The following is a 10,799-nucleotide window of genomic DNA, read 5'->3' on the forward strand; positions in this document are numbered from 1 at the left end:
AAAAGCAAGCCTTCAGATCACTGCCAGCATGTGCAACGTAGAGTTGCACATCAAGAGAGCTGTGCCGGGGGACCACAGGTAGTTTTCACGCTGCAGTTCTTAGGTGCAGCTCCGTGAGGTACCTTCTGACCTCCCTGCCCCCCACAGCAGGTGTTGAGGCCCCATGAGTTGTCAGAAGCTGAGAAAGGCACACAGAACTGGACTGGTAATGGAACTGAGGAAGCCCTGCCTCAAAACCCCCCCCCCTTTATTTGCTGGTCTGGTGACTGTAGAGGAGGATGTGGCAGCTTAGCAGGGGGAAGGACACGTGTCCAGTGATGCCCTGACTGAGCTACTTGGGTCAGGTGGTGGTGACGGTTTTAGGTGTCATCACGTTGATTCTGACTCATAGCGCCCCTGTGTGCAACAGAATGAAACACTACATGTCCTGTGCCATCCTCACAATCATTACTATATTTGAGCCATGGGAACAGACCAATACTTTAAAATTAGTCTCCAAATATGGAGGGAGCCAAGAGACCAAAGGCTGGCAGCCTTAGGATGGCGATACAGGAGTTTATTAAGGTTTTGCTTACAAGTTGTTGTGCTGAACACAGAGCAGACTTGAATCGCTGTGCTCTCCAGAGGGATGCAGGGGTTTTTATAGCTCTGGTAAACAAAGATGTCTCAGGGCCAGAGCACCAGGCCTCCAAGGCCACCCCTGTGTTATGTAAGAGTGATTTTAGCAAGCAGAAGTGAGCTAGCAGAAAGCAAAAGCATGGCCATATTTGGCCCCACAAAAGTCTGTTCCCCTACAGTTCACACCTTGAAGCTGGCTATACACTGGTGCACCTCCTGCAAGATCCCTGAGGGTGCCAAGGGGAGGCATTGTAACTAACCAGCATTGCAGCTGGAGGCACTGGCTACAGCTTCAATAAGGGAAACACAGCAAAACAATCCTATACCCAGGAAAAGGCCAACACCCAGCAAAACCATCAGCAGCTATAAGGGAAGGAGGAAGACCAGGTGGCCGCAGAGACCAGCCAGCTGTATCCAGGGCCTCTGTTACTTCATGGTTCTGAAAAATCAATGGTGGTAATTTGGTGTATAGGTACAACATGGGGTATTCACCATGGCACATGTCCCACCTTGAGTGACTGCAGTGAACACAGAGCCATCCACCTTCCACCTTCCTCAAATGGGGGATCTTGGTAGTTAATAGCCACACAATTTCCCTGTTGAGTAGAATTAGAGCTTCAGTTTGCCCCATCACTTCTACAGTGCCAAGGGAAGAAACAGAAGCAGTCTAAAGGTTATCATGCCAGAGGAAGACACTACATTTGGTCCAACTTACTCCCTTTTAAAGACTGAACTAACTCCTAATTTAATAACATTTTGGAGTGAAAGATTAACCAGTCCTTTTTTCCATCTTATGAGTCAAACTCATTTTCGCAAGTATTATAAACCAAGGCAAGTAAAGTTCACTTATTCTCAAGCCTTTTGCAACTTATTACACACCCTCAAGTTTAGCTTTTACTGTTTTTCACAACCAAATATTTTAAGATGAAAGTACTCTTCCCCTCTTAAAGAATCAGCTGTCATTTTGCCTTTCTCTCCTGTTACCTCCCACTTAGAGCTGTGTGCCACAGCTGAAGGAGTAGTTCTAGCCAGAGACTTGATAAGGGGAGTTGTGCAATATCCAGCAGCTGCTGTGAGCCCACTCTGTGAAGATGTTGGCAGTCACAAAAGGAAGAAAGCTGGGTAGAACATAACCTGCAGTTGGAAAGACAGGTGTTCAGTAGTAATGAGAGATAAATCCCTTATGTTAGGATCACACTGGTGACTTCTCCTTGGTGAGAATGGCAGCTGTCTTAAGCATTTTCTCTGAGTGTACCTTACATGCTGCCCTGTGGAGGTCACCTGTTTCTCTGTATGCTAGAAAAGCAGAGCCAGCTCTGTCCCTCATGCTGTAGCCATCATCCGAGTCCAAGTAAAGTGTTACTGTTGAGGACCAACATGAAGCAGGATGGTGGGTTCCTATGTGTGGTTCAGTGAATTACTTGGTATAGCTCTTCTAGCCATGGTCTTTGTGACTCCCACTGAATGACTGGGTGGAGCTATGCAACTATAAGGCACTTGTGGTCCAGCAAGAGGATTGAATAGCTTGTTAGTAATGTAAATAAGGTTCGTGGCACCTGTGTGGGGATGGGACTGTCCAAATAAGTATTTGGAACCCTAACATGGAGATTGGTCAGTTTTACCATTCTTCTAGGCTTAAAATGAGCTGTCCTAGAGAAGGACAGGTTGTGGAAATTATAGAACAATATCATTAATATCACATGCAAATAAGATCTTACAGAAGATAATTAAAAAACATTTGCAGCAGTATATTGACAGAGAACTTCCAGAGGTGTAAGCTGGATTCAGAAGAGGACGTGGAACAAGGGATATCATAGCTGTCAGATGGATCTTGGCTCAAGGCAAAGAATACCAGAAAGATATCTACTTGTGTTTTATTGACTATGCAAAGGCATTTGATTGTGTGGATCATAACAAATTATGGATAACATTGAGAAGAATGGGAATTCCTGAGCACTTGATTGTACTCATGAGGAACCTGTACCGTGACCAGGAGACTGTTGTTCGAAAGGAACAAGGGGACACTACTTGGTTTAAAATCAGGAAGGGAGTGCATCAGGGTTGTATCCTTTCCCCATATTTATTCAGTCTATATGCTGAGCAAATAATCTGAGAAGCTGGACTATATGAAGAAAAATGTGGCATCAGGATTGGAGGAAGAATCATTAACAACCTGAGATATGCAGATGATACAACTTTGCTTGCTGAAAGTGAGGATGACTTGAGGCACTTACTGATGAAGGTTGAAGAATACAGTCTGCAGTATGGATTACATCCCAACATAAAGAAAACAAAAATCCTCACAACTGGACGAATGAGCAGCATCATAAATGGAGAGAAGATTGAGGTTGTCAAAGAATTCACGTTGCTTGGTTCTACAATCGATGCCAACGGAAGCAGCAGTCAGGACATTAGATGATGTGTAGCATTGGGAAAGTCAACCACGAAGGAACTGTTTCAAGTGCTGAGGAGCAAGGATGTCTCCTTGAGGACTAAGGTGCGCCTGACACAAGCCATGATATTTCCAATCGCCTCATATGCACGTGAGAGCTGGACAATGAATAAGGAAGACTGAAATAGAGTTGATGCTTTTGAGTTGTGCTGGCGAAGAGTGCTGAAAGTACCATGGACTGCTAAAAGAACTAACAGATCTGTCCTGGAGGAAGTACACCCAAAATGCTCCTTGGAAGCAAAAATGACCAGACTTCATCTCACCTACTTCATTCATGTTGTCAGAAGGGAGGGACCATTCCCTGGAGAAGGATGTCATAGTTGGTAGGGTGGAGGGTTGACGAAAGAGGGGGAGGCCTTCAATGAGATGGATTGACATGGTGACTGTGATGATGAGCTCAAGTATATAGCAGGGATTGTGGAGCTGGGGCGGGATTGGGCAATGTTTCGTTCTGCTGTGCATGGGGTCGCTATGAGTCGGAAATGATGGCACCTAACAACAACAACAGAGAAGGAAAGGGGGACCTCATTACCATCAAGACAGAAAAGCCAGAACTGGAACATGTCCTTGGACCCAAGATCCCTGCACTCAGATAGCAGAGAAGGCAGCAGAACTAAAAGAATGTCACGAGACAGAGTGATGGGCTTGCCTGCCCACAGAACAACAAAGCTGAGTGCATTGGGCAGGAGGCTTGCTGGCAGAGTGGAGTACACCTACCAGCAGAGCTGAAAGAGCTTGGTAACACTTGTCCAAGTAGGGCAGAGACCAGACCAGGAGGCCAAGAGCCAAAGAGTCATGCCTGCAGCTGTTGGGATTGAAGAATTCCATCCTGAGCATTCCTGAACCTGAATTGTAGCTTGTTACTTCCCTAATAAAACTCCATAATTATGAGTATTGTGTGTGAGTTCAGTGTGGCTGTTGCAACATATTACCGAACCCAGCAGAGAAATAAAGAGTGCCATGGGAGAGACAGTTGGTGTCAGAATAGTAAAGAGATTGCAGGGTGGTGGCATGTCTCACCTCTGCTTCATAGGAATGACTGACCCTTAGGCTGCTGATGTGAATCTTGATCCTTCCCCCTTATGAAGTTAGATGAGGTTGGAAGATGCTCCCACACTCTTTTTGTACCACATTAGGCTGGTCATTCCTCCACCTCCAGTCAAGTGAAGTAACACAAGTCTGTCTTGGTGGGATAACCCATTCCAAGTGCAAATAGATTGATTCCACTTCCTGATGCCATGTCCTGAGTGAGGCATTCACAGGACCATGCTGTTTTTTTCTGGCAACAACCTGGGCAATTACATTTCTGGAACTTGTGATGTCACTCATCTCATGGTTGAAGGGTCACTCAGAGTTCCAAGTCTGGCAAATGGGAGCTAAAGTCCCAAACAACAACAAAAATCCTCCCTGCCATCAAGTCAGATCCGACTCATAGCAACCCCTCCTTGGGTTTTTGAGGTGGTATCACTATGGAAGTAGGTTGCCCAGTCTTCCTTCTGAGGAGTGGCTGGTGAGTTTGAACTGCCAGCATTCTGGTTAGCAGTCAAATGCCTTAGGCACTATGCCACCAGAGCTCCTAAAGTCCCAGTGGAAGCGAAATTTATCAACTTCAAAACTAAAGGCAGTACTTTGGCCCAGGCTGTCAGAGGAGCTTTGTCTGATAATCAGCTATTCTGTCACTGGCTGTGTTCCCTTATGTATATGGTTCAGGATTCTGGAGCATACACCTTGGATGTTGTTAGAAGCAAACAGGGCAGTTTTATAAAACAGCCACCAAATCACTATACTTCACTGTTACGTTTGTCTCTGGCTATTTTCTAACCAATACAGACACTGTGGTGGCCAGCTTTCCCTTCTGGATGCACTGTTTTAATGTGTACTATAGCACTTGCTTCTTGCTTCTTCTTCTGCAGGGAGAGAGAAATGGGCTGCTACATGACAAACAGGTCAGCATCTGAGATTTGGAGGCAATACCAGATGTCCTGTTACAGAGCTTTCCTCCACTAGACCTTGCCCATTATCTCCCACTGTCATGTCATTGGCCCATACACAAGTTAACTCACAGGCTACCTTCCAGCTGTGCAGATAAGGGCTAGGACTTGTGGGTGATGATCATCCATGCAGCCCTTAATTTGACCTATTGATTGCTTTGCTCTGAACCATTTTCATGTAACTTGGCTAGAGCCATTTTTGAATGAGACATCTGGCAACAGGCCTCTCTACTGAGAGAGGGATGGTGGCTCCAGTGGTGCCCTAGCATGTACTCGGGAGGGAGGTGTCATTTTGATGTGGTCCTTCTTGTACCTAACATTTTCACTTGTGCACCCAACACTTTCACTTTCCTGGAAGCTTGATGTTGTTTTTCGCCCCAATCCCAAGAAATATTCCTTTTTACCAGTTACTAGAGTGGTCTTAAACATTGGGCCAATTGGGGTATAAATGCCCTCCAACACCCTTAAAAGGCCCACAAAGGCCTGTACTTCTTTTGGTGTCCTGGGAGTGGGGTAAGCCTGTCAACACATGGGTCTTACCAAACCAGAAAACCGCTAGGAATTTTACCAACATTACTGGCCCCTCAATCTTTTGGAAATTCATGGCCCACCCTCTCCCCTGTAGGTAGGTGCTTAGATTGTCTAGACAATCCTGTAACAGAGAAACATCTTGAGCAGTTAATGTGATGTCATCAATATGATAAAACCAATAAGACAGTAGCAGGGAAAGAAAAGAGTCAAGTCCCTAGCAACCATGCCATGTGTTCTGGTCACCTAGTGCTGCTCTGACAGGAATATACCACAAATGGGATGCTTGAACAAACAGGAGTTTATTCTCTTACAATTTGGAGGCTTTAGTCTGAGTTCAAAGTGCTAGGCTCTAGGGGCTGCATGAACGCCCCCAACCTTGGGCTTCAGCTCTACCTCCTGCACCCAGCCCACTGAAGCTAGAGGCTTTTCTTCACTCAGACAGCTAGCTGCTGGCTGCTGAGACTGACAAGCCCAAGGTTGACAAGTGAAAAGGCACAGTCCCTATATTACCAAAGGAGCTCTGGTAGCATAGTGCCTAAGGCACTTGACTGCTAACCAGAAGGCTGATGGTTCAAACCCACCAGCCACTCCTCAGAAGGAAGATGGGGCAATGTATTTCCATAGTGATACTGCTTTGGAAACCCAAGGAGGGGTCGCTATGAGTCGGGTCTGATTCGACAGCACATAACAACAACAACTATATTACCAAACCACACAGTAGGCCGTTAATTCAAGTCCATTGAAAGTTCAAAGGTTGGTAGAGCATGGCAGGCTGCTGAACAACAACACAGCTACATGCGGTGTTCAAGCGTGCCATAGGCTAGAGACCATGCCCAAAGCTGCTGCTTATATATGGGAAGCAGACCACAGCCGTAAAGCAGCTACTCAGCTGCTTGTGGTAGATCTCATCATGGAGTTGACTGTCAGTGTCATCATGGGGAGTAACTGCCACCAGCTGCCCAGCCTCTCAGCCAGGCCCAGCCGAGCTGACATTTAACTACCACACGTGGTAAGTGGTCCGTACAGAAGATCCATGCTGCATCCCACTTCTGGACTGTTTTTTACCATTTTCACCTGTGGAATTTTCCACAGAGAATCCACTCCAGGAATGTCAGTTGTGAAGGAGGGAAGCCTTGAAACCGTTTAAAGTCTCTAAAGATAAGGTGCATTCCGCTCTACCAGAGCTAGTACTTATGGCTTGTTTGTCCTTGACACTGTCCTTGACAATGTATTGTGATTTTATGGGGCCTCTGGTCCCTCTTCAAGACCCTGACCTACTGATGATCAGGGCCCCAACCCCTAGTCCCTAAGGGTCTACCTGGAGTCAAGGAGCACTTCCTAATGGAGGGGGGGGGGCAATAATTCACAGAGAGCATAGGGTTACTCTGGCTTCAACTTCTCCTGCAGGCTGACCGAAACTCCACTTAGTTCACCCACATCTGCTTTCAGATTACTATCAAGGGGCTTTCAGATGGTCGACCATCCTAGAGGTTTTTTTCAAGACCCCCCCCCCTTTTTTTTCTTATTTTATACAGCTCCTACCCCCTTCTCTCTTGCCCCCTCAGTTTCACCCAGATCAGCTGTTCTGAGCTTCAGCTGCAGCAGGCACTGCTAGGGGTTGAGGCCAACCGTCAGATCTCTGTTTTCCTTTAGCAATAATCTACTGCCTGGCCCATCATGGTGGGTGTTAAGCTCCTTTTTACTGACTTTGGCAGCAAGTGAGGGGAAAATAAGGAAGGGGAGAGAAGGCAAAGAGGACAGGCAAGTGGTTTCCCCTAATGCTATAAACACAGGAGCTTGCCCTCTCTGGCAGACTCATTCTGGTACACCCTTCCTCCCCCCGGCTTCCTCTTGCTACCTTCACAGCCTAAGCAAGAGGGAGGAGCCGAGACAATGCACTGAACCCCTGCCAGCCTCTAGTTGATGGAGAAGAGGCAGCAGGCAGGGTGACAATCAGGTGGGTAACTGGGTTCCCTCATGTTCCAGCTCACTGCTTGCTCTCCCCAAACCGTTTTCTCCTCCATTCACCTCCATTTTTGCAAACCTGTGGGCAAGCGTGTGTACCTGCTGTACCTGCTCACCCAGGTGGTTATTTTGAATGTTAGTTGTAGCTGTGCACAACTGTCATATTCCTTGCCAAGTGGAGGTCCTCCTGCAGTACTTGATGCATGCTTTCACAGCTAAGTGGGCATTGGTAACCAGCTGAACCGACCATAGCAGCGACCCCTGTTCTGGCTACCAACCTTCCTTTAGCCTCTTTACTATGCTTGTGATGTCATGAACTTTCCCACAACCATGCTATGCTGCTTGGCATTTTTTGGGATCTCTACTCATACGGTGGTCTGCATACCTCAGCCAGACCATCCTGCATGGAGCTTGTTGGCTCAGGATTTCTCCTGGTGGGTGCCTCTCCTTTATCAGCCATATCTTCGGTCTCCTGGCTGGCTCACCAATTATCTGGGCACAGACTATTAACTCTAATTTGTCTGCCAATAAGGAGGGGGCCTAGAGACCAAAGGATGAGGCTGCTAGATAGAGGATACTGATAAGGGAGTTTATTAAGGACTTACTTACAAAGCAGTGCCCCGGGGGCCTGCAGGGCAGTCTCAAGCCTCTGCATCCCCCAAAGGGAGGCAAGGTTTTTATGCCTCAGTTCCAGGGCCCCAGACCTCCAAGGCCACTCCAACAAATGTTTCATGAGAGTGATTTAGCATGAAGAAAATAAGCTAACAGAAAGCAATGAAGAACCAAAACCAAACCCACTTGCTATCAAATTGATTCTTACTCATAGAGACCTCCACTGGGTTTCTGAGGCAATAAATCTTTACAGAAGTGGTTTGCCCCACCTTCCTTCCATGGAGTGGCTGGTGGGTTTGAACTGCCAACCTTCTGGTGAGCAATCAAATGCCTTAGGCACTGTGCCACCAGAGCTCCTTAACAGAAAGCAATAGTATAACCATATTTGGCCTCGCAGAAGCCTGTTCCCCTACAGAGGCCATTGTTGCAGCCACTGTGTCAATTCCTCTTGTTGAGTGCCTTCCTCTTTTTGTTGACCCTCTACTTTTACCAAGCATGGTATCTGTCTTAGTTATCTAGTGCTGCTATAATAGAAACACCATGACTGTATGGATTTAACAAACAAATTTATTCTGTCAGGGTTCAGGATGCTAGAAATCTGAATTCAGAGTGCTGGATCTAGGGGAAGCCTTTCTGTCTCTCTCTGCCACCTGTTTCCAGGAGATTCCCACTGCAGGGACTACAAGGCCAAAGAACACACTCCACTCTTGGCACTTCTTTATTGGTGGTATGAGGTCCTCCTTCTCTGCTTGCTTCTCTCCTTTTATCTCTAGTAAGATTAAAGGTGTTGCATGGCAAACCCCAGTGAAACTTCCCTTACATCTGATCAGGTATGTGACTTTAGAAAGGGTGTTGCAGCCCACCTTAATCCTCTTACAACTGATTGGTTGATCACATCATGTGGGAGATTACATCATTATATATTTATCTATGTTATGGTAAGAGGTGATGGAAAAGCTCAGTATCTTCAGCCAAAACAAGGTTAGGAGTTGATTGTGGGACAGACCATCAACTTCTCAGATGCAAGTTCAAGTTGAAGTTGAAGACAATTAAAACAAGTCATGAGAGCCAAAATATGACCTTGAATATATCCCTCCTGGATTTAGAGACCATATAAAGAATAGATTTGATGCATTGAACATCAGTGACCAAAAATCAGAGGAATTGTGGGATGACATCAAGAACATCATCCATGAAGAAAGCAAAAGGTCATTAAAAAGACAGGGAAGGAAGAAAAGACCAAAATGGATGTCAGAAAAGACTCTGAAACTTGCCCTTGAATAAAGAGTAAGTAGCTAAAGCAAATGGAAGAAATGACAAGATAAAAGAGCTGAACAGAAGATTTCAAAGAGCAGCTTGAGAAGACAAAGTCAATTATTATAATGAAATGTGAAAAGACATGGGAGTTGGAGAGCCAAAAGGGAAGAACACGCTTGGCATTTCTCAAGCTGATAGAACTGAAGGAAAAATTTAAGCCTCGAGTTGCAATATTGAGAGATTCCATGGGCAATATATTGAATGATGCAGGAAACATCAAAAGAAGATGGAAGGAATGTGCAGTCACTGTACCAAAAGAGTTGGTCGATGTTCATCCATTTCAGGAGGTGGTATATGATGAAGAACCAATGGTATTGAAGAAAGAATGTGAAGCTGCACTGAAGGAAGTGATGGAAAACAAGGCTCCAGGAATTGACGGAATACCCATTGAGATATTTCAACAAACAAACTGGAAGCACTCATTTGCTTATGCCAATAGATTTGAAAGATATCTGCCTGGCCAACTGACTGGAAGAGATCCATATTTGTACCCATTCCAAAGAAAGGTGATCCCACAGAATGCAAATTATCAAACAATATCATTAATAATAAACCATGCAGTATCTCCTTGTTCTGTTCAAACAACAGCCTCCTGGTCTATATACAGGTTCTTCATGAGCACAACTATGTGTTCCTCTCAATGTTATCCATAACAGTGGTGAAGAGAGCATGCTTAGGAGATCAGGAGGAAATGATCTACATGGAATTCCAGTTGGTGGTAGGAGGCAAGATAGACATACAGAGGCTATGATGGCCTCAGGTAATTTTTCCTTAAAAAATTCTGCCAACCTTTTAGAAACATGATTGTAAGACTCGTATGAAGTGAAAGTTCTGTTTTCCTTTTTAAAGTATGCCATACCACAGTTCTTACAAGGTACATGCCTATGATAATTTGGCAACAAAGAGATTTAACCGAGGAAATATATACTGTCATGGAAATTGCCCAGGGAGTTTAAAACTTCCTAAGTGGGTAGGAAGAGGTGGAAAAACTTCCCTGGAGGCGTAGGCAGTGACATGAACATTTATTCAGAGTGGGAACGAAGAGGATCAGGAGAGAAAGGATTTAAAAGATAAAAGGAAGCAGGCTTAAAACATTGCTAGCAAATTCAGCGTCCAGCGGTGGTGGGCTGGATGGATTCAAGATGACCACTAAACTTCCCATTTTTGCAGGGATATTTATTTATACTTGAGTTTGAGGAATTGGGAATGGGGGCTGTGTGACTGGGTTCAGACTCAGTAGCAGCAGGTCCTATCAGGAGGGGGGGCCCCGGACCACCACCTGCATATGCTCTGATAAGATGCTACTGGCTAGC

Source organism: Orycteropus afer, unplaced genomic scaffold (assembly GCF_000298275.1).
Source record: "Orycteropus afer afer isolate SDZICR_OR568_19922 unplaced genomic scaffold, OryAfe1.0 scaffold00291, whole genome shotgun sequence".
NCBI lineage: Eukaryota > Metazoa > Chordata > Mammalia > Tubulidentata > Orycteropodidae > Orycteropus > Orycteropus afer.